The 27,224-nt window shown below is 34.5% G+C and overlaps 1 protein-coding gene across 4 annotated transcripts in view; it reads left to right on the top strand.

Moving 5' to 3' along the window:
- MBD5 (methyl-CpG binding domain protein 5) overlaps window positions 1–27,224 on the top strand; it is a 178,788-nt gene that overhangs the window by 32,868 nt on the left and 118,696 nt on the right. The window contains exon 3 of one of the 4 annotated variants that reach the window (XM_032856103.1): window positions 22,070–22,213. The exons of the other annotated variants lie outside the window; for them this stretch is intronic. The gene's annotated coding sequence lies outside the window, so the exon portion shown is untranslated. The remainder of the gene's footprint in view (window positions 1–22,069; window positions 22,214–27,224) is intronic. 4 annotated transcript variants of the gene reach the window in all.

The following is a 27,224-nucleotide window of genomic DNA, read 5'->3' as shown; positions in this document are numbered from 1 at the left end:
TTGGAAAGAACCCAAACATATGGCGACTAAACAGCATCCTTCTAAAGAATGAATGGGTCAACCAGGAAATTAAAGAAGAATTGAAAAAATTCATGGAAACAAATGATAATGAAAATACAACGGTTCAAAGTCTGTGGGACACAACAAAGGCAGTCCTGAGAGGAAAATATATAGCGGTACAAGCCTTTCTCAAGAAACAAGAAAGGTCTCAGGTACACAACCTAACCCTACACCTGAAGGAGCTGGAGAAAGAACAAGAAAGAAACCCTAAACCCAGCAGGAGAAGAGAAATCATAAAGATCAGAGCAGAAATCAATGAAATAGAAACCAAAAAAACAATAGAACAAATCAACGAAACTAGGAGCTGGTTCTTTGAAAGAATTAATAAGATTGATAAGCCCCTGGCCAGACTTATCAAAAAGAGAAGAGAAAGGACCCAAATAAATAAAATCATGAATGAAAGAGGAGAGATCACAACTAACACCAAAGAAATACAGACAATTATAAGAACATATTATGAGCAACTCTATGCCAACAAATTTGACAATCTGGAAGAAATGGATGCATTCCTAGAGACATATAAACTACCACAACTGAACCTGGAAGAAATAGAAAGCCTGAACAGACCCATAACCAGTAAGGAGATTGAAACAGTCATCAAAAATCTCCAAACAAACAAAAGCCCAGGGCCAGACGGCTTCCCGGGGGAATTCTACCAAACATTTAAAGAAGAACTAATTCCTATTCTCCTGAGACTGTTCCAAAAAATAGAAATGGAAGGAAAACTTCCAAACTCATTTTATGAGGCCAGCCTCACCTTGATCCCCAAACCAGACAAGGATCCCATCAAAAAAGAGAACTACAGACCAATATCCTTGATGAACACAGATGCAAAAATTCTCACCAAAATACTAGCCAATAGGATTCAACAGTACATTAAAAGGATTATTCACCACGACCAAGTGGGATTTATTCCAGGGCTGCAAGGTTGGTTCAACATCCGCAAATCAATCAATGTGATACAACACATTAATAAAAGAAAAAACAGGAACCATATGATACTCTCCATAGATGCTGAAAAAGCATTTGACAAAGTACAGCATCCCTTCCTGATCAAAACTCTTCAAAGTGTAGGGATAGAGGGCACATACCTCAATATTATCAAAGCCATCTATGAAAAACCCATCGCAAATATCATTCTCAATGGAGAAAAACTGAAAGCTTTTCCGCTAAGGTCAGGAACACGGCAGGGATGTCCGTTATCACCACTGCTATTCAACATAGTACTAGAAGTCCTAGCCTCAGCAATCAGACAACAAAAAGAAATTAAAGGCATCCAAATCGGCAAAGAAGAAGTCAAACTATCACTCTTCGCAGATGATATGATACTCTATGTGGAAAACCCAAAAGACTCCACTCCAAAACTGCTCAAACTTGTACAGGAATTCAGTAATGTGTCAGGATATAAAATCAATGCACAGAAATCAGTCGCATTTCTCTACACCAACAATAAGACAGAAGAAAGAGAAATTAAGGAGTCCATCCCATTTACAATTGCACCCAAAACTATAAGATACCTAGGAATAAACCTAACCAAAGAGACTAAGAATCTATACACAGAAAACTATAAAGTACTCATGAAAGAAATTGAGGAAGACACAAAGAAATGGAAAAATGTTCCATGCTCCTGGATTGGAAGAATAAATATTGTGAAAATGTCTATGCTACCTAAAGCAATCTACACATTTAATGCAATTCCTATCAAAGTACCATCCATTTTTTTCAAAGAAATGGAACAAATAATCCTAAAATTTATATGGAACCAGAAAAGACCGCGAATAGCCAAAGGAATATTGAAAAAGAAAGCCAGAGTTGGTGGCATCACAATTCCGGACTTCCAGCTCTATTACAAAGCTGTCATCATCAAGACAGCATGGTACTGGCACAAAAACAGACACATAGATCAATGGAACAGAATAGAGAGCCCAGAAATAGACCCTCAACTCTATGGTCAACTAATCTTCGACAAAGCAGGAAAGAATGTCCAATGGAAAAAAGACAGCCTCTTCAATAAATGGTGTTGGGAAAATTGGACAGCCACATGCAGAAAAATGAAATTGGATCATTTCCTTACACCACACACGAAAATAGACTCAAAATGGATGAAGGACCTCAATGTGAGAAAGGAATCCATCAACATCCTTGAGGAGAACACAGGCAGCAACCTCTTCGACCTCAGCCGCAGCAACATCTTCCTAGGAACATCGCCAAAGGCAAGGGAAGCAAGGGCAAAAATGAACTATTGGGATTTCATCAAGATCAAAAGCTTTTGCACAGCAAAGGAAACAGTTAACAAAACCAAAAGACAACTGTCAGCATGGGAGAAGATATTTGCAAACGACATATCAGATAAAGGGCTAGTGTCCAGAATCTATAAAGAACTTAGCAAACTCAACACCCAAAGAACAAATAATCCCATCAAGAAATGGGCAGAAGACATGAACAGACATTTCTGCAAAGAAGACATCCAGATGGCCAACAGACACATGAAAAAGTGCTCCATATCACTCGGCATCAGGGAAATACAAATCAAAACCACAATGAGATACCACCTCACACCAGTCAGAATGGCTAAAATTAACAAGTCCGGAAATGACAGATGCTGGCGAGGATGCGGAGAGAGGGGAACCCTCCTACACTGTTGGTGGGACTGCAAGCTGGTGCAACCACTCTGGAAAACAGCATGGAGGTTCCTCAAAATGTTGAAAATAGAACTACCCTATGACCCAGCAATTGCACTGCTGGGTATTTACCCTAAAGATACAAACGTAGTGATCCGAAGGGGCACGTGCACCCGAATGTTTATAGCAGCAATGTCTACAATAGCCAAACTATGGAAAGAACCTAGATGTCCATCAACAGACGAATGGATAAAGAAGATGTGGTATATATATACAATGGAATACTATGCAGCCATCAAAAGAAATGAAATCTTGCCATTTGCGACGACGTGGATGGAACTAGAGGGTATCATGCTTAGCGAAATAAGTCAGTCAGAGAAAGACAACTATCATATGATCTCCCTGATATGAGGGAGAGGAGATGCAACATGAGGGGTTAATGGGGTAGGAGAAGAGTAAATGAAACAAGTTGGGATTGGGAGGGAGACAAACCATAAGTGACTCTTAATCTCACAAAACAAACTGAGGGTTGTTGGGCAGAGGGGGGTTGGGGGGGGTTATGGACATTGGGTAGGGTATGTGCTATGGTGAGTGCTGTGAAGTTTGTAAACGTGGAGATTCACAGACCTGTACCCCTGGGGGGGAAAATATATATATATATATGTTTATAAAAAATAAAATTATTAATAAAAAAAAAAATAATGATGATGGTAATAGTATAAAAAATAGTATGTAGTAATAATAATCTAATAACATGAAGAATAGCTAGTTTTTGTTTTTTTTTTAAGCTGGGCTTTACTATGTGGCAGGTACTGTTCTGACTCATTCTAGCTCATAACTCCCCTTATTATTGCCATTTTTTAAATGAAGAAACAGTCAATAAGAGATTAAATAATAGTAAATCAAGGATCAGAAAACAGAACAAGGACTTGAGAGAGCCACAGCAGAAAATCCTGAATCTTTCAGGCTCTCACATCACTGACTACAAGGTTTTATGCTGCAGATATAGTGGTAAATGAGGTAGACACGGTTCCTGATTTCATTAAATGCAAATTTACACAATTATTTGTATCATTTCCATATTACAATGTGATGGGAGAACATATATAGGGACCTTATATTGCCTGGGAGAATCAAGCAGAGTCCCTGTCCCCGTGAAGTGGGACAGTGAGATTCTTGTCTCACAGAGTCGAAATGAATCTCACGGACAAAAGAGGGTGAGTAAAGCGATAGAGTTTTATTTAGCAAGGATACAGAGAAAAAGCTCTCAGGAATGAGGGGTACCGATGGGGTTGCCAATGTGGGCTTCCATTGACAGTCTTTTATTTAGAACTGACCAAGGAGCTTGTAGTCTTTTCATTCTTGTGATGTCTTAGTTTGAGTAAGGACTGGTGATTACATCTTTAATGGCTTACTACTTCTTTGGGGTCTGGTCATTCTTTGTGGTCACCGTGTGACTGCCATAGAAAGACCCCCATCTCTGATGCAAAGGGCAGTGTGGTCTGGTTTGTTCCCTTATCTCTGGTTTCCTTATGCCTCAGCATTTCTGGGATTTCTGTGAGCCTGATCACATAGCCCCCTTACCTCTCTCTCCCTACCTAGCCCCACCTGTCCCTTACTCACCTGAAGAAGGGTCAGTTTAGCTGAGATCTGAGGGGTGAGTAGGAGTCACACAAGGTCAGTAGAATGGGGGAATGGGACATTCAGGGACCTTGGTATTTATACTATGGTATAATAGTATTTGATATACTGGGTGAATTAGGTAAATATTTTGTTTTGTTAATTCCCTCCCTTTCATTACGTATTATGTAAATATGCTTTAAAAGAGTTGTGGATGCCATTTTAACAACTTAAGTAGACACTTAAGCTTTTGTGGGCCCCTTCCTCCATAAAAAAATATTCAAAATTGTATTTTGTAATTATACTGGTATAGAGATAAATATGGTAGTAGGGTATATTAAAATATTTTCTTTGATCTAAAAGTGTTGTTTCTCTCATTCTAAAAGAATACATTTTGGTGGGCCGCTAATGGTATTGTGGGCCCAAGGCACTTGTGCCTTCTGGCCCTAATGGATAAGTCAGTCCAGAAGTATGGAATATTGGGCCAGAAACATTTCAGCTGGAAGGAGTAACACAGACAGAAGCTTAGAGGTCCTTGCTTACTCAGGAAACTGAATGGAGGTGTGACTAGAACAGAGAGTACAGGGGAGGGAACATGAGATGAGGCTGGTGAGACAGAAAGGGCCCTGTAGGCCTTGTTTAGGTTTTGGTATTTATCCTAAGAGTAATAGAAGACCTCCAAAAGGGGTGTGTGTGTGTTTGTAAATCAAACTGAGCACATGGTTAAAATCAGTTCTGTGATCCAACTTCTCCCACTAAGCTTCACTTCTCTTTCTACTTTTCCTTCTGATGTCTTCATTTATTCAGGTAAAAGTAATTTATCACTTCTAGGCATCATATATTAAGATACACATAAATAAAAGAGACATTATACTCTACCTCTACCTTTTTTCTTTATTGTTTTTCAGTTAGTTTCATTTTTATGTTTGGTTTCTCTGTTGTAACTGTGGATAATAAACTAAGACGTTTAACTATGGATGCTGCTTTGGGATTGTCCCCTCTTGTCAGATGAGGTTATTAGTGCACCCACCTTCTCCATGGTTCTGTCCACACTTCTTTCTTTTTTGTATCTCTAAAATTGATGCCATTTATTTCTATTTTATAACCACAATTAATTACATTATTGTGTGAAAAGACCCTTTGCATTTGCTCCTTCTCCACCTGGAACCTCCATTCACCCAGATGACTACATTGCCTTATCTCTCCTTTCCATACTCAACCCAAGTGGCAGCTGCTCAGTAGGGCCATTCCTGGCCATCTTATTGGCAATAACAACTCCCCTAACTGGGGTTCTTACCGTGCTTCCCTTGTTATGTTTTTCCCCATAGCACTTATTGTTAATACAAATTACATACTTTATTTCACTTAATTTTTTAAACTTACTTATTTAAGTGGTACTGAGATTCCAAAGACACATATGTAGGGTTATATATATTTCACTTAATTTTTGAAATTACTGTCCCTCTTCCCTTTCTTGACTATAGCTTCAAGAAAACAGGGATTATCATCTACTTAAACTTGTTTGATTTTTTTGTTTGTTGTCTCCCCCTGCCCCGCCAGTATATTTTCAACCACTAAAACAGTACCTGATACAGAACATTTCAGTTAATGACTGGCTGTAGACCCCAGTAGTCTTCTTTGGTTTATGTCCTTACTTATGCAATATTTCAGTTTTCTTAAAATTTCTAATTTCCTTTTTTTTTTTTCATTATTTTTTTCTTTATCATATTCCCAATTCTTTCCAACTCTCCATTATCTAAAACGCTGTGGTGATCTCTCTCTTTTTTCTGTCCTTTTCCCTGGGAACTGCTCTTCTGGAGCCTTATATCCTCGGGCCGCACAATTGTCATTCTTGGACTTGCCTGCTCTTTCTATGTTTTTCTCTTTTTCAGTGTACATCCTCCTTTAATAAAGCATGTCCCTCTGCAACTTTCTATGAAAAAATATTTGAATGACAATTTTTTTTAACTTTCACATGTTTAAAACGTTTTTTAGTTTGTCCTCACTAGAGATATATCCAGATTTTCACATCACAAGGTGCAGATCTGGAGGGACCCCCCCCCCTCCCCGGGAGGAAAAGAGAGCAGTGGGTGTATATGCATCAGTATTGGAAAGGGAGAAAACACATTAGAAGGTGCCTTCTCCACATGAGGTACTGTCTAAAAAGGGACATTTTGTGCCACTTCTACTCACTCCTTTTTATAAAAGTCTTAACAATCATTGTGTTAAAACTTGTAGGAAGGCACCATCTTAAAGAATATGCTGAAGAGAAGCTCTTGCTGCCTTCTTAACTGCTTCCATCTGAAATCTAGTTTCTCTGGAATTTTAGAACTCAAATAATTTTCTCTCTGAACTTGGAAAATGATAGTCCACACTCTTCTAAAATTCATTAACACCAGCCTGAACCTGCCGCTAATTGTTTTTTGCTTGGCAACTTTTGGGTACCATCTTTGTTTTTCTTGGTGCTTTTCAATTCCTGATAATGTGTCTTGGGGTAAACATTTTTCTGTTCATATTTTTCTGTTGAATTCAGTGAGCATTTTCATCTGAGTAGTTTCATTCCTTGAAAATTATCTTGTATTATTTCTTTAGTAATTTCCACCCTTTTCTTCTTTATTTTTTCTTCTTTCCTTCTGAAACTTCTATTATCCTGTGAAGGACCACATGGCTAAGCATCTAATGTCTCATCTTTTCTATGATACTTTCTTTTTAAAGCTACCTCCATGCAGTGCTCTCCATTCCTAAAAAGAGATCCATGAGAGGGCTGAAATATAAAATTTTGTTTTTATTTTCCAAGAGCCTTTCATATTCTCTTGGGTTTTGTTTATTTTAAGTTGCAAAGGGTGGTAATTAAGTACACAGATTCTGGAGCCAGACTGAGTTTGAATCCCAGTCTCCCATACTTATTACCTCTGTGATCTTGAACAATTTTAAGTTTTGTGTCTCTGTCCTAACCTGAAATGGAGATGATGATAGTACACCTATCTCAGAGTTCTGAGGATTAAATGAGTTGCTAAACCTAAAACACTGAGAACAAAATCTGGAATAGAGTAAGCATTATATGTATTAGCTATTATCACTACTATTATAATTATTGTTATTATTACTATTTTGAGGATATGATATCTGCTCACTGTCCCTGAGGATGCTAGCTAGAAGTTCCCCTTTTTTCACTAAATTACCCATTTCCTCCAGTTAAGCTTCTGTTTTCTGTTTGCTCGTTTTTATTTCTCTTTTACATAGGAAGGTTTTTTTTTTTAAATACCTGGCAATCCTTGGTTAAAGATTCATATTTAACAGTCAGAAAATAAAAAGCTGATTAGGTGTTTTACATACAAAGACAGCTTTTCCTAATTTCAGGTGTTTAGGGTGATTACAGTGGGGCATACCCTAAATGTCAGACTCCAAAGTATTCTTTGCTCTGGATTGATTCCAAGAATTCTTTGATTGTTGCTTTAGGAATGCCTTCCTTCAGGGGTACCCGGGTGGCTCAGTGGGTTAAGGGTCTGCCTTCAGATCAGGTCATGATCCCAGGGTCCTACTATCGAGCCCCACATCAAGTTCCCTGCTCAGTGGGGAATCTGCTTCTCCCTCTCCCTCTGCCTGCCACTCTCTCTGCTTGCCCCCCACCTCTCTGTCAAATAAATAAATAAAGGAAAGCCTTCCTTCAGTGGATATGGATGCCAACTCTTCCTTATACAAACATTCAGTTAATCTCTATTTTCAGTCCCACCTCTCCCTCCTGCTCTCATTGTCCCCTTACCAGGCCTCTATGAGATTTACCCTCTAAATCTCCCTGTGATTCTACAAATCTGTGGATCCTGTCTTAGCTTCTGCCATTCCATATCTACGGTCTGTGGTTTCCTGTGCCCCAAGGCTGCAGTTTTTCTGTTTTCTAGCTCACAGTAATTTTTTTTGAAATTTCTTATTTGTTGATGGCCCTTCCATTGTGGTTTTATTTATTTTTTTATTCTTATATTATCATTTTCATAGGTCTTAAAAGGAGTAAAAACACATATGGTCTACTTATATCTTTAGAAGTCCTTGCAAATTTCTAATCAGAAAAATCAGCAGATCAAATGTCATTTTAAAAAGATCCACTCTAGCTGAAGTTTAAATTATAGCAGTATCAGCTAACTAACATGCTAAGTTTTCCTGATTAATTATATGTGATTCTTATTATGCTTCACAAAAGATATAATAAAACTGTTTATTAAAATACTGATATAAATAGTACATTCTTAGCTATAAATAGATGGGTTAATATTTAATAAAATATAATAATCTAGAAACAAGTTAAAAACTTTCTCCTATAAAAGCAAAATATATGTATTAATTAGATTATAAAATATATTAACAAAATATATATATCTATATAATATACTATTCCCCAGGCCAAAACAGAAGTGACTTTCTTCAGAAATAATCAAATCTCTACTCTAGCAGTGCTTTACATCTATCACTTCAGACCATCCCATCTCTTATCATTGAATGTAAACATGATTTTGCATAGAATAGCACTAAATTAGTCTTAAACCAACCTTTAACTTCTAGAAACTTATAATATTTTATTTGTAGTAAATTGACAGCTATGAGGATGAAAATATACTTTAATTCCACTTTAGTGAACATACAGTGCTATATTAGTTTCAGGTATACAACAATTCCATACATCACCCGGTGCTCATCGCAATGTACTCATTAATCCCTATCACCTATTTCACCTACCCCCCCACCCACCTCTCCTCTGGTAACCATCAGTTTGTTCTTTTTGGTTTGTCTCACTATCTCGTCTCTTTTTTTCCTTTTGCTTGTTTTGTTACTTAAATTCCACATGAGAGAAATCGAATTGTATTTGTCTTTCTCTGACTCATTGCACTTAGCATTATGCTCTCTAGCTCCATCCATGTTGCAAATGGCAAGAATTCATTATATATATATATATATATATATATATATATATATATATATAATCAGATGTGATATATGTATCACCTCTCCTTTATGTATTCATTTATCGTGGAAACTTGGGCTGCTTCCATAATTTGCCTATTGTAAATAATGCTGCTATAAACACAGAGGTACATGTATCCCTCTGAATTAGTGCTTTTATATTTTGTGAGTAGATACCTCGTAGTGCAATTACTGGATCATAGGGTTGTTCTATTTTTAACTTATTAAGGAACCTCCATACTGTTTTCCAGAGTGGCTACACCAATTGCATTCTCACCCTTGCAAGAGGGTTCCTTCTTCCCCACATCCTAGCCAACACTTGTTGTTTGTCTTTTTTATTTTAGCCCTTGAACAGGTGTGAGATGATATCTCCTTCTGGTTTTGATTTGCATTTCTCTGATGATGAGTGATGTTGAGCATCTTTTCATGTGTCTATTGTACATCTGTTTGTCTTCCTTAGAGAAATGTTGTTCATGTCTTCAGCCCATTTTTCAATTGGATTATTTGTTTTTTTGGTATTGAGTTGTGTAAGTTCTTTATATATTTTGATTACTAACACTTTTTGGATATCTCATTTGCAAATATTTTCTCCAATTCAGTAGGATACCTTTTGGTTTTGTTGATTGTTTCCTTCACTGTGCAGAAACCTGTTATTTTGATGTAGTCCCAATAATTTGTTTTTGCTTACATTTCCCTTGCCTCAGGAGATATATATAGAAAAATGTTGCAGCTGAAGTCAGAGATATTATTGCCCATACTGTCTTCTAGGATTGTTATGGTTTCAGGTCTCACAGTTAAGTCTTTAATCCGTTTTGAGTTCATTTCTGGGTGTGGTATAAGAAAGGTGGTTCAGTTTCATTCTTTTGCATGTAGCTGCCCAGTTTTCCCAACATTTATTGAAGAAATCGTCTTTTTCCCATTGGATATTCTTTCCTGCTTTGTTGAAGATTAACAGGCCATATAATTGTGGGTTTATTTCTGGATTTTCTATTCTGTTCTATTGATTTATGTGTCTATTTTTGTGCCTGCACCATAATATTTTAATTACTAGAGCTTTGTAATATAACATGAAATCTGGAATTGTGATACCTCCAGCTTTGCTTTTCTTCTTCACGGATGCTTTGGCTATTCAGGTTTTTTTGAGGTTTCATATAAATTTCACTATTGTTTGTTCTAGGTGTATGAAAGATGCTATCGGTATTCTGATAGGAATGGCACTAAATCTGTAGATTGCTTTGGGCATTGTACAATTTTAACAATATTGGTTCTTTCGATCAGTGAGCATAGAAGGTCTTTCCATTTCTTTGTATCTTCTAGATACATATAATAATAACTAGAGTAAATTTTCTAATCAAAATCTCCTAACCTGTATCTGTATGAAAATTTTGGTGCCTTAAAGAGAACTGCTGCCAACAAACGGTATGCTATATGTAAAAGTGTTTTTCCTGCTTTCTTCCATGCACTTTTTTTTTTAATTTTATTTTTTCAGTGTTCCAAGATTCATTGCTTATGTACCACACCCAGTGCTCCATGCAATACCTGCCCACCTTAATACCCACCACCAGGCTCACCCGTCCCCCCACCATGCCTCCAAAACCCTCAGTTTGTTTCTCAGAGTCCACAGTCTCTCATGGTTTGTTTCCCCCTCCATGCAGTCTTCAGCAGCTCCTCTGTGTGTTCGATTAAAACATACTTGCAAGCTTGAGTGTCGATAAATAATATACATCAATTATAGCTGTCTTTATAATATGAATAATCCCTTTATCAAAGTTCTATCTCTAGATATCCTAGTCACTTAAAAATGGTTTTTCAGTGTTTCCCATCTTAATTGTTGTGCTGACGCATGTGTGATTTCCCTCTGGTGTTATCGAATAGATTAAGAAAAATGCAGTCAGTCAAGTTGCTTTCATTTCTCTCTCTTGAAAAAACTATATATGTATAAATATTATAAATGTAACAGAGCTTTATTATAGATTATTAGAGTCGTTTTACTGAGAAATATTTATTTCCTGTTTTTCACATAATAATGAAGGGACAAGGGGAAATTTTAAATTTATAACCTAATAAATTCAATAGATTTCAAGAAAAATAATAAAAACTAAGGTAAAGACAATTCTAGGCTCTAAATATATGCAACTATATGTTTATGGGTAAAAAAAAGTATAAAGCCATGGTGCATTTTTCATAATTGAAATATATTGTCAACCTTCTGTGTCTCTTTCCTATAAATATTGTAATTTCAGATATCATTATCATACTTATTTGCCTTTATTGTAAATGGAAGCTATACTTTCTGATTACTGCTAACTACTGCAGGATTTTTTCCTAGATTGCGTATGCTCTTTGATTAAGAATAAATTTACTTTCAGTATTTTCTTCTTCTCCGTTCCTGACTGTTCATTGTGGAGACACACACACACACACACACACACACACCTGAGGGAGCAGTAAAAACAAAAGATATTTTATTGAGTAAATAACACTCCTCAAAGGTTTTATTCAGTTTACATAATGGATCAGAAATTCATTTTAAGGCACTATTTTCTATTTTATATGGGAATTAATATTTTAAAATCCATTTTATGCTTTTTTTCATAATTTGAATGTTGTTATGATTTCTTAGTAGCTCTACAGAAATCTTCCTGCTTATATTTTTCCTATTCAAAGTGGTCCATGTGACCTAGATATTGAAAATCAAGGTAGAGTGTGTTGCATTGCTGATATTTACTGTGAAACATCAGAAACATTGTTTCCATATCCTAGAATTATAGGATGCACACTCCTTAATATTGCTGGTATTTTAAAAGGTATCTGAAAGTCTGCACAATCATTTTTAAGCTGGCATTAAAATATTGTTAAGAGATTCACATAATAAAACATAATGCTTTATATTCCAGTTAAAAATGCACAAATAATCATTATTCATTTTAATGTTAGATCATGTTAGATATGACTCATTATGGATATTCCCCCCATTATTTACCTAGTATAGTAATCTGCTAATTTTGAAATCTAAGCCCAATATGGTGCAATTAGTTTTCATTTCCTAATTTTGGGTGAGCTCTGTTAAATTGTTTAAAAAATAAAATAGTATCTAGAGTCTGCCTTATGAAATTATATTCATCAGGAGAAGTTGATTTTATCATCTGTCAATTTGGTGTAGAACATCTCTTCCAAAAGTCAGCTTTTACATTCAGGAAGCCATATTCTCCCAATGTAGAAAGCTAGTTCAACCTTTAATACGTCTGTGTAAAAAATAAAACCTTAAAGGAAAAGCACTGAATGAGTTAAAAAATGTACACAGTTGACTGACTTTCAAGTAGAGTCCTATATATACTGTAAGAATCTCATTTGTTTTCTCTTTCCTCACTGCAAAAATATAATAAAGTAGAAGAAATAACAGATTGCGTCACAATTCTTAGCTAATAAAATTAAAGCAAAGATACACTAAGGATCAACCATGTAGTTTTGTTTGTCATCTTGATGTTAAAAAGATTTGCTTGCCAAAATACTTCATAGGTTGTTTTGGTTTTTTTTTTTTTAAATATAGCCAGGGAGAACTACAAAGTACCAGGGCAGATGGCCAGATGGCCAGATTCCATATTAAGGAGTCTAAGGCCATAATCTGGAAACCCAGTGTGAAAATCAAATCTAAAGTACAGGGAGAGACAAGAATAAGTGAGGCAGAAGCTGAGCAGAATGAGATGCAGTAAACACACAATAAGCAAATATAAGAGAGTGGCCCAGAAACAGGACTCTGAACAGAAAGTGTGGGCAGAGCATATTAATACCTTTTTTGGGGGATTCACATGAGAGACTTATCAAGACTAGAAACTATAACTAAACAGTAAACCTAGCTCTGATTTGTCTCCAGTTCCTGGATGAATTTTTTTTTTCTTTTTAATCAAATCAGTGTTTCCCAAGCTGGTATTTCATACAACAATCTTCTAAAAGCTTTATCATGAAGGTAGGGAGAAAATACCAGTTATCAAGTAAATGGGGGGGGGATTAAAATCGTGCACACACACAACACACACACATTTTTCAGATTTTTCTCTCTTGAAAATTCACAATGCCCTTTATCATATAAAACCTTCTGAGTAGTCCTGGAGGGAAAAAAATTCTTTAAATCCAATATTTCCCAAACTTGTGTGACTTTGGCACTATTTTGCCTCATATCAAATCCCATTGTTTGGAGCTGTTCTCTTCAGGATGTCAGTTTGGGAAACTAACTGTCCTGTTTAGTTAATGTTTCAATAAGCCAAATGGTTACAAAACCATTTTTTGAAAGATAGAATATATGCTTGAGTGAATGAATGAATTTCTGTAGTATTTACTAATATAGCTATTGCACCCTTGCATGAGATCCAGTCTTTCATACAAGAGGGCTCATATTATTTACATAGTCAGGCAAATAGGAAAGTACCATAGCTACTTATTTTTAAAGATCACAGTATGTTAAGTCATAGAAGCTAGACTCCATGACACAGAACCACTGATCCTGTATTTTGAACAGCAGGGACTAGACATTAATAAGAGCTTCAAAGCATGTTTTATAATTATAATAAGTATATTCTGCTCCTACTAATTCTTGATAAAGGATTCCACCTAAAAAGATCTAGAAGCAGTCTTATGTTAATACCGGAAGCAGTATGTTTCAACAACAAAACTGCTATTGGCTAGGAGATTTGCATTTTCTGTCCTAGATCTGCTATATAGGAGACATTATAAAAGATCATTCTTTTCTGAAAAAGGAGGTTACTATTTCCCAGCTAGATATTAAGGGTGAACTTCTAAAAAGAAGTTCCATGCCAAAATTTGGGAAATTCTGGATTAAACAAAGTTAAGCAAGTTTTCATACTCAGTATTAATGTGTATTGTGAATTTCCAAAAAAATGGATATAGTGTTAAAGGTTTATGTGTCACTCCATCTCTATACAATGTGTATTAAGAGCACGGTTTGGGAAATAGAGGGCTGAATATATTTCAGGCTTCCTTGTAATTCTGAGACATTATATTCAATGATTTTTAAATTTAAATTTTTAATTTTAAATTATGGAGCATTGGGTGTGGTGTATAAACAATGAATCCTGGAACACTGAAAAAATAAAATTAAATTAAAAAAATAAATAATCTGTTTATATTTTTAACCCTTAAAAGAAAAAGAAGGGTGCTTGGGTGGCTCAGATGATTAAGCATCTGCTTTCAGCTCAGGTTATGGTCCCAGGGACCTGGGATTGAACCCTCACATTCAGCTCCCTGCCTGCTTCTCCTTTTCCCTCTGCCCCTTTCCCTGCTGGTGTTCCCCGCAGGCACTTGCTCTCTCTCTCTCTTAGTCAAATAAATAAATAAAATCTTAAACAAAAGGAAAAAAAGGAAAGAAAGAAAAAGAAGATGTACATTTATAACCAATTATGTGCTTGTGAAGGACCACCAGAGTTGTTTGAAAAATGTCCTAGCTTCCAGCATTATAACAACTCCACATTTATTTAGATCTTTTTAATTAATTAAAAATGGGGGCACCTGATTAGCTCAGTGGGTTAAAGCCTCTGCCTTCAGCTCAGGTCATGATCTCAGGGTCCTGGAATCCTGCATGGTCTCTCTGCTCAGCAGGGAGCCTCCTTCCTCCTCTCTCTCTGCCTGCCTCTCTGCCTCCTTGTGATCTCTGTCTGTCAAATAAGTAAATAAAGTCTTTTTAAAAATTTAATTATCATATGGTTTCACTTATTTGTGGAGCATAACAAATAGCATGGAGGACAAGGGGAGTTAGAGAGGAGAAGGGAGTTGAGGGAAATTGGAAGGGGAGGTGAACCATGAGAGACTATGGACTCTGAAAAACAATCTGAGGGTTTTGAAGGGGCACGGGGTGGGAGGTTGGGGGAACCAGGTGGTGGGTATTGGAGAGGGCACGGATTGCATGGAGCACTGGGTGTGGTGCAAAAACAATGAATACTGTTACGCTGAAAATAAATTTTAAAAACTAAAAAAAATAAAAAATTAAAAAAATAAAAATTTAATTAAAAATAATATGTGTATGTTTTAGAGTATTTAGGATAGAGTGTTCAAGATTTTTGAAGTTGTTACATAGTGTTGGGCTTTATGGTTTCTAGATGAAATACTCTAAAATCATGCAAATGTTACTTTTTCCTTTAAAAAATTTCATACATTGGGGTGCCTGGGTGGCTCAGTGGGTTAAAGCCTCTGCCTTCAGCTCAGGTCATGATCTCAGGGTCCTGGGATCGAGCCCCGCATCCAGCTCAGCAGGGAGCCTGCTTCCCTCTCTCTCTCTCTATCTCTCTCCCTGCCTCTCTGCCTACTTGTGATCTTTGTCTGTCAAATAAATAAATAAATAAAATCTTCAAAAAAAAAAAATTTCATACATTACAACTCTAAGGAAATAACAGCAAAAGAAGAGCTTTTCCAAAATAGGAACACAGTTATTTTTATCACTTAATTTAGTAATCATCAGTATCATATCCTTAGCATGTTCTTCTAGAACATTTTTAATTTGAGATTATAGTAACTTTCTGCTATGAAAAAAAAAACTGATGGAAGAATATTTTATTTCCTTAGGGACAGAGTGAAATGTGGGAGTTTTTTAAGGAAAATTACGTGCATAAATATTTGGAGGAGGAGTCAGCTTGAAGAAACTCTCACTGGCCAAATCTGGGACGATTTGAACATCAAGATAAATAATGATAATAATGAATTGTAACACCTTTAATAAAATAGGAATCCATCAGCCCATATTAATAAAAGTGAGAGAAAGAAAGGAAGGAAGAAAGGAAAAAAGGAAGGAAGGAAAGAGAAAGTTCTTCCTTATGCCAACTGATACAAGGGATAATGGAGTTATAAAAGCATCAAGAGATGCTAAAATTGGCAGGTAAAATTTTATATAAAATAATTTCAAAATATTTTCCCATAAATTTCTTTTTAATTATAAAGGAAATGTGTTAATTTGATAGTGGGGAAACTGGCGGACATCACATTAACTAATCAAAACCACCAGTATTGGATTGAACTAATATTTTATGTGCTTCCTGATATGATGCACTTGAAAAGGAAAAAATTGCCTCTATAGTATTCCCACCAAGATGTATAACCCAAGGCTAATCAAGAAGAAACATTAGACAAACTCAAAATGAGAAACATTAAACAAAATAACTGGCCTGCTTTCTTGAAAAATGTCAAGATCGGGAAAAACAAAGAGGGGCAGAGAAAGATTCCATTTTTAAGGAAACTAGAGATTTTAACAGCTACATGTAATGTGTGATAATGGATTGGATCATGGCCCATAGTATAAAAAAAAAAAGTATAAAATGCTCTAAAGGGCATTATAAGACAGTTATTGAAAATTGACTATGAACTGTGGATTGGCTATATTAAATTTCTTGATTTCAAAAATTGTGGTGTTGTTATGTAAAAGAATATCGCTTGTCCTAAGGAAATGCTTATTGATGTTTTTAGAGGTAAATTGGCACATTGTTCCAATTTGCTCTCAAAAGAAGAAATCAGATACTTTGATGATAAAGCAAATGGGGCAAATTGTAAACAGTCAAGGAATCTGGATGAAGTTTCTGGAGAGTTCCTCATCCTATTCTTATAACATTTCTCTAAGTTTGATTGATACTGAAAAACAAGTTGTAATACTTTCTTTGAGTTTGAGGATGCCCACTGAGAGTTAAAACCTACTTCAGTATAATGGGTCAAATTGTTCCAAATATGAAAGGGAAAAGACCAAACCTTAGAAATGTATCCCTTGCTCTTTGTCCAAATTGATAAAATTATGCAGCAAAATTAATATGATTAATAATCCCCTCCTTCCAGAAAAGGTATAGTATATTTGTGAGCATGTTAAATTCTTTATGTTAAATGTACCTTATGAACTCAGAGCATTAATATTTTAAGTGAGTGCACTTAGAGGATGTACAATAGACAGCTATTTCAAGAGACACATAAAACTCCTACATCTATTCTCTTCCCAGCCTCCCTCCCACCTGCCACACATTTACTATTCTTCATGCCCCACTTTACCTGGCTAATTTAAATGTAACAAAAGCTTTGTCCAGGAACCTTTTTTGCCCTCTACAGTTTATAATAAATCATTGTCACCACTCTATAGAAGTGATAGATTATATATTAAATTGAGAAACATGTTTTTAAAAGGACTCTTTTATTAAGAAATTGCCTAGTTTTTGATACCTGCTTTGTGTCATAAATTACTATAGTATATTTTATTTCTGAAGATGGATAATTACTAACATAACCTAAATTTTTAATATTTTGAGTACATCACAATTTTTTCACTGCACACTGTATATATATTTATAGTATGTATGTCACATATATTCTGTATATATTTATACATGTATTCATATAAAACATTATTTTGCTTCCCTTATCTTTCTCAAATTCTGCCTTCTTTATATTCGTAAGATATATAGTCTTTATAAACAAACCAGCATTTTTTTTGTTCAGAAGTCAAATACCACTTTTTAGTTGTTTGACATTGAGAGCTGGCAAATCAAAGAAAAATCCAGAGGACTAAATTGTACTTTATTTTAACTTTTTGAAGTTATTTACCATTTGATAGACTATCAAGAGGCAAAGACTGTTATAGATTCAGATATCACCTGATTGAATTTTGAATGCAAGAGTCTAAACCAAAGCAAAAATGTAAGTTGGAGAGGTAAACTAAGAAGGACTATGTATGTGTGAATAGGTATGTTTGAAGTGGGTTTTTTATTTTTAGATTTTTATTTAAGTAATCTGTACACCCAACATGGGTCCAAACTCACAACCACAAGATCAAGAGATGCATGCTCTCCCAACTGAGCCAGCCATGTGCCCCTGAAGCAGGATTTTAAAATTGTTTTGATGCTTCTGTGTAGGAAGGAATATTATTATTCTTAGCATTACAAATATTAAAAGGATGAAGGATTGTTTCCTTATGGAAAATGTAATAGCTTTCTAAGGAAAGGTCAATATATAAGCATTTCAGCAAATAAACTAGGTTATTTTTGTTTTTTTTTATTCCACCAAGAACTTTATAGCCTACATTCAAAATGTATTATATAAAACATGTCAATAATACTTTTGCCCTTTTAATGACTGTATAATTTATCTGAGAAAATGGTCATGTGGCATCATGTAAAATTATTTTATAGAATTAAATCTTGGAGCTCTTATTTACATAAGAAAGGATTCAGCACCAATATTGACCTACTTTTTTTTCATTCAGATTTTTTTAGTGAATGTCTCACACCAAGATTTGAAGTGAGAATTTTATTGCAATATATTAAAAAAAAAGAAACGCATTCTTGCTGTGTTTCTGTAATCTGAATATAAGGTTATACGATATCAACAACCAGCAGATGGAGGGGGAAAATGCTCTAGGAAGCTAGGCTATAAATACTAGGTTAATTCCAGAACTACAAGATTTTCAAAATTTTACTAAAGCTTCTCTAAACCATCTGATCTTTTAGTAAGAAATTTATAATTTAGAGTAGGAAAGAAAGACACGGAATCTCAAGGTAAGGTCTGTATCACTTTAGATGATTTTATCATCTTCTTATACTTCCATGAAGGCCATTTTTGGTTCTTTAATCTCCTAGCTGATTTGGATCCAAAGAAAAAGCTCAATTGGGACTATAAAAGTGATTTTTTTCCAATGATTTTTCCCCAAAATACCACTTTTAAGACTCTTTTAAGACTTCCATTCATCTAGTGACCTTCCTATTAAAGGAAAAAAAAAAAAAGAAGAAGAAGAAGAAGAAGAATGTATTAAATTCACTAGTGACTGAATGCCCTGTTAAAAAAGCTGGTTTGGCTTGTGTTCATTCATTCATTCATTCATTCAACATAAATCATGTACATTCATGTTAAATGCTAGGGTTAGATTAAAGTTGCAGGCATCGAAGATATATACCCATTCTCAAATTGCTTACAACAAGCAAACCAAACCATGACAGTGCAGTATAATAAATGTGATAAAAGTAGTACAGTGTGCTATCACAATATGTAATTAGAGTTCCTAACCTATACTAGATAGTTTTGGGAGTCAGTGATTTTGATTACCAAAGATGGGATTAGAAACATATGAGCTGAATTGTGTGATCCAAATCAGTATATTTCAAGATAAACATTAATCTCATTAACACTGGCAGTTTATTGAATGCCTGTGATATTCTAAATGTTAGAACAAATAAAATCTTGTCATTTGTGTTAGATATCTAATTAGTGGACTTTTTTTCCTAAGAAAGTATTTGCCTATTTCTTCTGATTGTTAAGCTCCTTCTGGTTAACTGGTATACACCAGTTCAGGCCCTACCACTCATACGGGCTCATTATGAGTTCATTAATGAAAAATCTGTCCTTTACTACTGAAAAGCCAATACCAACTCACAGCCTACTAATATAGTTGGATCACTGCCTTCATTCTTATGTGTGGAGGACAGTAAATCATTGTTATACCTTGAGCCATCACCAATAGGAAAAGCATTATTTTACAGTGTTTCTGAAAAGCAGTAGTTATGAATTTATAGAAGCAGCCTTGAACAAAGAGATTTCTAAATACAAGAAAAAATGGGAACACAGAAATTAAGATGAAAGGTAAGACGGTAGTAAAGATTAGCAAAGAGAACATAAACTCAAGTGAAGTAGGTAATGAAAGAAAATATAGAGGGCTCCAGAATTTTGAGGAGTTTGATGGTTAAATATCACACAAAAAAGACTTAGGGGGAAGTCACCTGTATTTGAGGTTGAGAGGTGGGGCAGCCATTGTTTCCTACAATTCTGCCTCCGATTTCCAGCAACTCTGCTAGCAGGAGAACTGAGGAACAGCAGTTTAGCCTTTGAGCAGTTCTGAGTAGCTCTCTCTAGTGTAATGAAGACCTTCTGTCATTGCATACTGGAATAAACACATAGATTAGCTGTATATGATCCTTACCTAATTTTTAAAAGAATTATGTGTTCATATGGATACAAAATTAAATTTTAACTTTGGTAAAAAATAGACTTTAATAAACACTGAAAATTAGTTCTATGATATCACAAGAAAGCAAGCAGACCTAATTTTTTAATAGGATTAACTATTCAAATTTTTGAGGGAGCAGGGGCACCTAGCTTGCTTAGTCAGTAGAGCCTGCAACACTTGATCTTGGGGTCATGAGTTCAAGCCCCACACTGGATTACTTAAAAAGTAAATAATAATAATGAATAAATAAATACTTTTTGAAATATATATATAAATTTTTCAGGGAGCAGAAAGATAGTATCTTTTTTTTTTCAACTAAAATCTTCATGGAAAAAGAAGTGTTTTTTAAAAAATGTGTAGAAGCATAAGGAAAGGACATATACCCAATCTAGTCTATGTAGAAACAATTTTTCAACTAAATCTTTCAAGAGATAGTATCTTTTTTTAAAGATTTTATTTATTTATTTGAGAGAGAGAATGAGAGAGAACGAGCATGAGAGGGGGAAGGTCAGAGGGAGAGGCAGACCCCCTGCTGAGCAGGGAGACCGATGCAGGACTCGATCATGGGACTTAAGCATCATGATCTGAGCAGACAGCAGACACAACCAACTGAGTCACCCAGGCACCCGAGATAGTATCTTTGATAATATTTTTTGTTTACTTATTTATTTCTACTCATTACTTCGGTAGATTTCAGTCAATTCAAGTTATAATAGCTCTTGTTCAGTGATACTATTTCATTACAGTGGAAAATACATGTTGAATAATGAGATAATGATCTAATGTAGTAATGATTCTTGTTGACTTACATCTGATACGGGGAAAAATATGAAAATGTCTTTCTGTATTTGTTATTAAAAGGAAAGGCTATATAAATGCCATTTTGCTTTCATTTATTATACAGTACATCCATTATCTTTCTAATAACTGATAAACTATAAGACTTTCTGGATCAAAGTGTGTTAGAACCTTTAAGATTTGAAAATCTCAAACAAATAGTATTGATATTATATAAATATTGATATTGGCTGAACATAGATGGATAAGCTTCCATCTAAATGCAAGTCACTTTTTTTGAGAGACTCTGAAACCAGTTACATTTATTGGAAGATACTCTATGAAAACATGAACCAAATAAAATACTTTCTGTAGTCATCAGGTAACTCAATCCTTTTTTCCTTTTTTTTAGTGCTTACTAATTAGAATTATTCATAATATTGCTATTGACTTTCTGGCTTTCCTCCACACTCTCCTTTTTCAGTGCACAAATTCCTTTTAAATGTTGAATCTAGGCTTAGCTCATTACCTTACTGACATAATATACTGAAATATTTAATTGGGTTGGAGAACCTTACTAGATAACAGTTTGCCACACCAGAATGTTACAAAACTTAGTACATAGCACACAGGCCTGTTTACTTGTTGAAGAGAAATAAGATCTTTATATATGTGAATGTATTTACACACATGAACCTGCACGTATTCATGTATTTTTTATTACAAAGTCAGATAGAACGATTCTGAATGTATATGTAGGTATTTAATAACCCTCAATCATCTTGTCATTTATAATTTAAAACACCCTTAGAGCCATACAAAGCAATATGATACCAGGATCTGTATTTCTTTTTACGAGTCTTAAGGTGTCTTGTTTTTTTTTAACCTCCATAAATTATAATTAGTTAGAAAGTGCCTATTGAACACTTTCTAAGTGGAACCTAAAATTTAAAGTGATATTAAAGAGAAGAAAATGAAGGGCTAGCCCCTACTGACCTTTCATTTCAGTGTTTTCCTATAATAGGAGAGCCTGAAGGTGACCATTCTGTTCTCTTGCCCTAAGGTTGAGGTATGGAAGACAGAGTATATTCTCTCAGGATGCTGGAATACTGAAGAAGATGAGCTCTCATGTAGATGTACTAGAAAACAATACTATTTTAAATATTTGATCACTATTCCAATATAGTGAATTTATCTTGAGTTCAAGGTAACCTCTTAGCTAACATTTTTAAATGCTTGCTCTATATAAATATGTTACATATTGATCTTGAATGCCACAGTCTTGGACTTTTCTCTTATTTTAGCATCCTCTCCAAAGTGTTATACATGTTACCAATGAGAATACTGTAAGCATCAGATCCAAAATACCAGAGTTTAATAGCAAGTCTTGGGATTACTGCTGATACTTTAGTAACTTTATTAGCAGCTAAGGAGTTTAGGGAAGAAATATTTTAAAATCATATATTTTTGTTCAGTCGAGATTCTTTATTACAAATAATATAATCCTCTCTGGCCAGTTTAACAATAAAGAAGACATGCTGAACGTTTTTAATTAGGTAGCTAATAGACTCCAGCAGGACCAGAGAGCAGCTCTGAAGTTACCCAGTCAGTAACATTGTACAAGCATATTCCAGAGCTCTTGTAGCAAAACACTGTTTCCACTGGCACCAAGCACTTAAGATGCATCAGTCTGAATGCCATTGTCATCCCCAAAGAACCTGATGCCTCCACCAACAAATCAAGTTCTCCAAGAGGAGTTGCATCCTCAGGTTGCTTGCCTACAGTTACAAATCATACTCTAAGAATTCAGTTGCTGGAACCCAAGGTATTTACTTGCCCAGTTGTAACACAGTCCAAGAATGCTAGTTTTCAGATTTCTGCCTTGAGGAAACTGGAGTCAGACACCTGAGTGGCTCAGTTGGTTAAACGACTGCCTTTGCTCAGGTCATGATCCTGGTGTCTCAGGATCAAGTCCCGCATCAGAGTCCATGCTCGGCAAGGAGTCTGCTTTTCCCTCTGACTTCCCTCTCTTACGCTTGCTCTCTCGCTCTCTCTCATTCTCTCCCTCTCAAATAAATAAGTACAATCTTTTTAAAAAGAAGAGAGAGAGAGAAGAAAAGAAAACTGGAATCATACTGTAGAAAATTAACAAAATACAGGCATACCTCAGAAATATTTCAGGTTTAGTTCCAGACCACTGCAATAAAACAAATAGTACAGTGAGTTGAATCAAGTAAATTTCTTTGTTTCCCAATGCATGCAAAAGTTGCGTCTATACTATGCTATGATTTATTAGATGTGCAGTAGCATTCTGTCCAAAAAAAACAATATACATACCTTAATTAAGAATACTCTAGGTCTAAAAAATGGTATCCATCATCTGAGCTTTCAGCAAGTTGTAATCTTTTTGCAGGTGGAAGGTCTTGCCTTGATATTGATGACTACCGTTCAGGGTGGTGGCTGCTGAGGTGTTGAGGTGGCTGTGGCAATTTCTTAAGACAAGGCACCAATGAAGTTTGCCACATCAACTGACTCCTTTTTTTTTTATTTGAACACTTAGAGGCCATTTTAGGGTTATTAATTGGCCTAATTTTAATATTATTGTATCTCAGAGAATAAGAAGGCCTGAAGAGAGGGAGAGACAGGAAAACAGCCATCACTAGAACAGTCAGAACACACACAACAACCAATGCTGTTGGAAAAATGGTGCTAATAGACTTGCTTAATGTAGGGTTGCCACAGACCTTCAATTTGTAAAAAAAAAACACAGTATCTACAAACACAGTAAGACAAAGTCTACCTGTATAAGGAAAGCACTCAAAATCATAGGTAACCAATGCCCACAGATAACAGTGTACTAGATTAATTTTCATCTTAAATCTTCATTGCATCATTTAAAATTTCTAAGGGTCAAGTACAGGTCGTAGTCTTTCTCTGGGAAATTTACCCAATTTTTGCCTTCAATAAGCACCTAAATTATTAGTGAGTCACTTCTACCACCCGTTAGCTCTTTTAACCATCATTCGTGCTTGAAATGAAAGAGAGGAACACATCTGCAAGGGTAAGGCAGGGTTTCTCACCCTCAGCACTACTGATGTTTTGGAATGGACAAACCTTTGTTCTTGGGGGCTGTCCTCTGCATTGTAGGGTTAGCAGCATCTCTGGCCTCTACTCACTAGATGCCAGTAGCATGCTTGCAAGTATGTGTACTTACATACACACACACACCCATAATGATAATCAAATTGTCTTTGGACATTGACAGATGTTCCCTAGGATACTAAATCATTAACAGTTGGAAGCTGCTAAGATGCAAGTATGTCTTTGCTTATGAACAGTTTATGCAAATAAATAGATGCCATCTTTGACTACTTTTTCTTTGCTTCTTAGAGTCTGACCATTGATGTTGTAATTATAGATCTCTTACTACTTCCTCTAAATTCTTTTCTCAAAATATATGAATTTATATAAATCTAAAAAGAAGGTTGACAAACTGTCCTGTGGAGGCCTCTAGTAATTCACTTGCTTCCTCTAGTACTTCCCTTTTGCTTTGTTTTCTTTACCTTCTATCAGTATAAATATTCTGAATCCTTTCCCTTCTCCAAGGATAGTCTTGATAGTGGGTACCTATAGGAAGGAAAGAAGGGAGGAAAAGCAAAGTTGGGTCATAATTTGGATTTGAACATTGTGCTTCAGAAATTTGGTGAATTGAGTACATATTTCTTGAGGTTGTCATGGGAATAAATGAAATTAAAGTATCCATTTGTTATTACATTAAATTATGTGAAAAGATGTTCCCACAATATAGAAATTATCAATTATGCAGTCAGGATTTGGGATTGAGCCTGAAAACCCTCTTTTAAAAACCTTCCTGCATTTCCTTTTGAAAATCAGAGCATTTCAAAGAATTACAGATAAGCCATATAAATTATCTTTTTCTTTTAATGCATTCTGCAGTATTCATTAATTTATATATATATGTATCTTCATTCCTTAAAAAATATGATAGTTTATGTGAGTGAAATGGTTTATATATTAATCCTTAATTATTCTAAGCAAAGATAAAATAGTAAAAAAATCAGTTTAATGACCTTTGGTTTCTTGATAAATTTCAAAGTTGACCTGAATCATATTGCTACTTTTTCAAATTAACCTCCAAAATTGCTAACTTCTTTTAAAGAGTTTAGGAGCATACCTTTCCAAAATTGAAAAGTAACATCTAATTTCCTTACATTAAGCATTTCTTTTACAGCTTAGTAAGTTATAGCTTTGCAAGTATGAGGGCATGATTAAATTTCTTTTCATATTGCTTTTAAGTAGAATAAATAATTCAACTTTTTATCAGCATCGTTTCAGTTTTTATACTTATCATAAATAGCTCTTCAGCTGTGTTAGAACTTTCTTCCTTACCAGAAATACTTAAGCTTTTTCTATTATTAAAAAAGAAATGTTTATCCTATATTTTCTGGAAATAACTCACTAGTTCTAATCAATACATTTTTATTTATTAATTTTGGCTAGCTTTATTATAATGCATCTCCATAGTGTCATTAATCTAATTAAAATTCACTTAGAATTTGGTATTTTAATAACATATATTTTTTCATATATAGGAAATAGTTTTCATATATAGAAAATTTTCATATATAGGAAATTCATATATATCGGAAAAATCTTTTTGCAAATTTGTGATTAGGTAATTACAATCATATAATTATTGGCTATCTATTGTCCTCTTTGGAAGGTAAATTTTTTTGTGGCTTACATCTTCCTATGTTTGATATTTGTAAGATTTAAATTTTACATATTATTGTACCAAATGTAAAGGACTTAGAGGAATTGAGGTATAACATACAAAATAGTAAACATAAGAAAATGATACTAATACCTTATCGTTATTATTAAAATTAAAGGAAATATTTAATAGGAAAAATAATATAATACATTTTTGCTAAAGACTGCATTGCTATATTAAAGTTTTTTGGAACTAGAGCTTTTATTATAAAAATAACACCAATTTGAAAATACTCAAATACCACAGAAGTGGAATAAGTAGAAAATCGGTATGAAGACATCTATTTTTAGCAGTGTAACAGATTACTCTGAAGAGCTCCCTTAATACAAAAATAATCAAGTTCTGTGTAAAACTTAATGTTACCTCATTGCTCAGTTCCACAGGTAGAAATAAAATCTTAAGGATGAAAAAACTTGAACTGACACTAAAATATAAGCAATAAACATATGACAGGTGGGGTTTTCTTAATGGTAAATAAGAATAACAACACTTAATCCAGAAGAAAACTATAGGCTAATAGCAAGACAGAGAAGCTGGAAGAAATAATTCTCACTTAAAGTGAGAGGTTTTGTCCTCTTATTTTGTTTTGTTTACAAATTTTGTCAACCAAAAATGAGTCCATAATTAAAATCTAGCTAACCTAAAAAAGTAAAAACTAAACTAAAAAACACATATGGAAATAAGCCACCATGAGTGAGAGCAGAAAAGACAAATTTCAGATGCAGACTTCCCGCCGCACCCCCCAGCCCAAGGACTGAAAGTATTGCAATTAGCTGTTGTAAAATATATAAGAACAAATTTGAAATGTTTAAAAAAATAATCTGGCAGAATTGAACTTACCAAAGTGGAATATATAATTGCCAATGAAAATTATAGTTAGTGATACTCTAGAAACATAAAGACATGAAAAGGTTGAAAATAAAAGAATAGTAAAAAGTTATGCTGGGCAAACACCAAATGAACAAAAGCTATCAATTTTAATTTAACAAGCATGACTAGAGATAAGGAGACCTTACTACATAATAATAAGTTCACTAGAAAAATATAACAATATTAAGCCTGCATACACATGATAACTTAGCCTCAAAATGTATAAAAATTCAATAAAATTAAAGGGAGAAATTTATCAATATGTTAATAAATTTTAATGTATATTTGTCTACATAGAACTGTATACCCAACAGTTAGAGAATATGCATTAAGTGATTAACCATTTATAAAAATTGACTATATTTTTAGCACAAAAGGTCAATAAATTTCAAAGAATTCTCTTACAGACCACATCTTCTGACATAAAAGTCACTAGCAAAAAGATAAATTTTTAAATGATTATAAATTTGGAAATTTGTTTTAAAAAGAGTAACTTATGAACCAAAAAGAATGTACTTTTAGCTAAACATATTAAATGTATAGGATATATAAC

Source organism: Lontra canadensis, unplaced genomic scaffold (assembly GCF_010015895.1).
Source record: "Lontra canadensis isolate GAN:19392208 unplaced genomic scaffold, GSC_riverotter_1.0 scaffold11, whole genome shotgun sequence".
In the NCBI taxonomy this organism is placed as follows: Eukaryota; Metazoa; Chordata; class Mammalia; order Carnivora; family Mustelidae; genus Lontra; species Lontra canadensis.
Note: the sequence above shows the minus strand (reverse complement) of the source record. Positions and strands in the feature narration are given on the sequence as shown.